Here is a 4,556-nt window from a genome sequence, read left to right on the forward strand (position 1 = left end):
TAAACAATTACTATTTACTAGAGTTCCCCTACAGCAAATATGACTTAATGTTCAACATGTGCATTAAAATGCACTCTCTTTCTCTGTGCTAAAGCTGATAGAAATATAATTAAAGCAAAATTCTGCGCTTAAAAATACAGCAAATAGACCACTTAAACATAGATGCAGCAGGGGTTTCTGATATCAAGGGAAGGCAAACTCAGCTGTAATCTAGATGCTTGCAACTAGAGCTATGTGAAACTGTGATGCTGTGTCTGCCCCACACAGGTGCAGAAAGGGTTAACCTCAGTAAGGAGCAGTGGAAGTAAGTCCTCCAAGTGGCCCAGAGAGGCTGTGTGAAGCACAGCCAATCAGGGAGGAGCTGCATGGAGCAACCAATCCAGGCCCGGCAGGCTGAGATAAGAGGAGCTGCCGGGGATAGCGGGGTTAGTAGCTGCTTAGAGCTCATGGAGTGAGGGCTGGGATCCAGAAGGTGGAAGAAGTACTAGCATTGTGGATAGCACAGCGTTTGAAGGCCCTGAGGTAAGGGTGAAGTAGGTACAGAGGCTGCGGGGATGAGGCCCAGGGAAAAGTGATGAGCACTTTCAAGGAGAGCAGAATGAGACTGCCATCGACAGGGTCCTTTGGGTGGGACCCAGACTAGTGGGTGGCCCCAGATTTCTCCCCTCTCCCCCCAGTTCGCCTCTGGGAAAATGGCTTGATTATTGGACTGTGATACTAATCTCTGGAAGAGGGAAAGATGGATAGTAACTAAGACATGAAGAGGATGCTGTGGTCGCTGAGGCAGCGAGAGAGGCTGCAGGCAGATTCAAGAGAATGACAGTGTGCAAACTGCAGATGGGGAGCATCAGCCTCAAATTAATTCCCCAGAGTTATCAGAAGGCAGCGCCAGGCCAGTGATGTGACCTGTGACAAACTTTTCTAACAAAACTTTAAATCTAGGTGAAACTAGTTTGGTCTGAGGTTTTGTTATAGCTCAGTGTAAATTCACCAGAGTTTGAAACCTGGACAAATTTATGGTTCCAAGTGGCAACTTTTCTACACTTCTGTGACTGAGACCCTAGACCTGGCCAAAATCTGAATTTCCAGCTAAATTTCTCTTTCAGTTTTCTTGCTTATTCAAAGTCAAAACTCAGGGTGAAATTAAACTCAGGGTGAGAAACAGAACAAAGAGAAATGTCCACTAAATTCCCTGCAAACAGAAAACACTGAGTAAGCGCCTTTGGGATTTGCTCAGCACCTTGCAAGATTGGACCCTAAGTCACTATCTCTTCCTTGCACCTTAATTCGGTCATGTGCACAATACAGTATATTTCCTGTTGAGTGTCGCTAAATAAGTGTTAAGTACCTGCTTGGCTAAACTGTCCGGATCACAAGTTTTGCATCTGTTGCAGACATCTCTCTAGCGCTACGATGAGCAATACCCTCCACAACACACCTTTCAAGAGCCATATGTCCTACACATGCCTAGCACAACATGTGGTGTACCTCATTCAGTGCACTAGATGCCCCAATAGCAACTAGGTAGATGAATCAAGACAATCATTAAGCTCTCAAATGAACTTACACAGGAATAAGAAAAGGAGTACTTGTGGCACCTTGGAGACTAACAAATTTATTTGAGCATAAGCTTTCGTGAGTCTCCAAGGTGCCACAAGTACTCCTTTTCTTTTTGCGAATACAGACTAACACGGCTGATACTCTGAAACCTCACACAGGAATATGATCAAACACCATATCACCCGGGGTGAATACTCTTCATAAAACGATCACTCCATATCTGATCTCTCAGCCCTTATCCTCAAAGGGAACCTGCACCCCACATCTTCAAAAGGTGAGCCTGGGAACTTAAATTCATAACTTTTTGCTAGACACTAAAAATCGTGGTCGTAATAGAAAAACTGGATTTAGAATTTATTACAATGATCTGTAACCCACTCAACCCTCCCCCTTTTTGTCCAATGACTCCAGATGTGTTAACAGGCCATATCACATTGAATGGTCCCTTAAAATGTGTTAACTCATTTATGCTAAATAATCTGTTCCACCTTGCATTTAGCTCTGACATTCTTAAGTACCTTTCCCAGACCTGAATAAGATCTTTGAAACTCAAAAGCTTGTCTCTTTCATCAAAAAAAAAAAAGTTGATCCATAAGAGATTCCTTTATCCACCCTATTTTTTTACATTTTTATTTTTAAAATTTTTTTAATGAAACACATTAAATGTAAGAATCTATATGTGGGATTCTAGGTTTTCTAGATTGCAAAAAAGAACAATTGCAGAGGATGGTGCAACAAAAGAAGTACATGGATTTTTGCCTTGGTCTTTTCTGTAGAAGATAGAGGGAAAATTCCTATTCTAAACCTCCCCCGACCCTTGTTTGTGTGGTGTGTGTGTTATTTGGGTTTGTTTTTTTTTTTTGTTAGAGATCAGCTTTGGCAAAGATGGAAGTGTTTAAGAAGGAAGTTCTGGAGAGACTTGATAAACACAAATGCAGAAAAATCATCAAAACCAGATGGTATTCTTCAGAGGTTTCTGAAGAAAATAAAGTGTGAAATATTGGAGATACTTGGAAGAAGATGCAAGCAATATTGTTTAGACTAGCTATGATTCCTTATGACTAGAACAACTCTAATGCAGTGCCTGTTCTTGACTCCCAGGATCTCCATTAGTTCCTGTCTTAAGACCAGGAAAATTTACCTTGCTGATGGGCAAACTGACTGAGAATCAAATTAAGGATGGGGTGGATAAGTGTAACCTGTTGAGGTCAAACCAGCACAACTCCAGTAAAGGGAAATCATGCCTCTCTAACCTGTTGAAGTTCTTTGAAAAAATTTAATAAAATAGTAGATAGAGGTGACCTGGTGAACATAATTTATTTGGATGTTCAAAAAGCTTATGATAAGGTACCCTCATAAAAGACTATCAAGGAAAATATATATTGATGAAGTAAAGGGCAAAGTCTCTGGATTAAAAAATGAATAAATGATAGGGAAAAAAATTTTAGTGAATGTCTTCTCCTTAGAGTGGAGAGAGGTTAATGGGGGATGCCCCAGAGGTTTGTGCTGGGACCAGTGCTATTTAATATGTTTATTTATTAATGATGTGGACACTGAACTTGTTAATACTGACACTAAGTTTAGTTAGTGAAAGTTGAGGATTGAGAAATTCTAGATTTTTTTTTTTTTTTTTTAGTGCAAGGGGAGATTAGGCAGTATGATGGCATGTAAATTTCATCTTGGATAAGTGTGTAAGTTCTTGGTACTTGTATGATCTATGGGCTATTTTAAGCTCCAGTTAGGTGTCTTTCAGCGATACCTCAGTGGGATTAATTTAACTGTACTCTAAGCATGACACTCATATGTACCTTTGCAGCAGCCAAGTGAAGAAATTAGCACTTATCTAGCTCTAAGAGTTGACAGGGCTACATGAGCATTGACAATCCCCTGTCTACAATGCCATTGCATCTTTTCCCCAACTCCACAGGCAGACCAGACCACATAGAGGAAGGAGAATTTCATAGAAGCAAAAGGCTTGTGACTTCCATGCAAAACTCTTCCTTTCACAAATACGCCAAGGAAATTGTAGTTGGTGGTTGTTCTTAATCTGTGTTGCTTTTGCTCACCATGAGGTGCTACTAACGCACTTATGGGATTGAGCAGAGGTAGGGGGGGAAAATCATTCTCTTAGCTGAAACTTTCTGGGGTACAGCTGTTTCTTTTTACCAGAAACCCTCACCTGTGGTGTCCCACAGGCTTCAATCCTGTCACATCTTTTGAGCACCTGAGGGTGACTGAGATGTTATGGGAGTTGACACTTAGTGCTATATTTTCCCCAAGCAGGGACAACTCTGCTGATTGTTGTCCCAGTGTTGAGGAAAACTAGGAACCTGAATAAGGAATAAGTTGCTCAGGCTGAATCCAGAAAAGACTGAGGTCTTTTCACTGGCATTGAATTTCACAACAGTGAGCACTATAAGTGATACACTACACCACTTTATTGTGTGAACAGGTGATGAATTGAGTATTCTGTATCTTAATTTACATAGGATAGTCAATTCATGCTATATTGTAAGTGTCAATAAAATCCGTTCCATTTAAACCGAAGTCCAATTCAGATTTTTCTAATGCTAACTAAGGTGCGAGAACAGACTGTGTGTCCTCTTCACAGTTGACATGGATTCAGAATTCATTAAGCTTTACTCTAGTAATAGGAGAAGCTTTTGTAGTGTTTTCTGTACTCCTCCTTGAAAAGGATCTGCTTTTACCATTAGTACTGTGGCAAAAATATGCCATTTACAAGATGGAATATTTGGTGCTACGGGTAAATACAGTAAGAAAAGATGACTTGTTGAGATAGATAGATATATTTAGAATCAGAATTGCATGATCTTGATCAATAATTTATGCTTTTAATTCTATGGCAAATATTAATAGAGTTCCTTAAATAAAAACAGGGCCGACTTTTTTCTTTTGTTGTTGCAGTCCTGTTTGTATTTACATCCAGTCATTTATTGCCCATTAAAGAAGTAATGCTATGTTAATGTAAGGGGAAA

General features: G+C 40.1%; 1 long non-coding RNA gene across 1 annotated transcript; it reads left to right on the forward strand.

The window, feature by feature from the left end:
• The first annotated feature begins 441 nt into the window (after window positions 1–441).
• Window positions 442–4,010, forward strand: LOC122465003. The gene is made up of 3 exons (XR_006289504.1): window positions 442–522; window positions 1,685–1,834; window positions 2,428–4,010. It is a non-coding gene; the product is annotated as an uncharacterized LOC122465003 (long non-coding RNA).
• Window positions 4,011–4,556: the final 546 nt, after the last annotated feature.

This window comes from Chelonia mydas, chromosome 3 (genome assembly GCF_015237465.2).
Source record: "Chelonia mydas isolate rCheMyd1 chromosome 3, rCheMyd1.pri.v2, whole genome shotgun sequence".
Classification (NCBI taxonomy): domain Eukaryota; kingdom Metazoa; phylum Chordata; order Testudines; family Cheloniidae; genus Chelonia; species Chelonia mydas.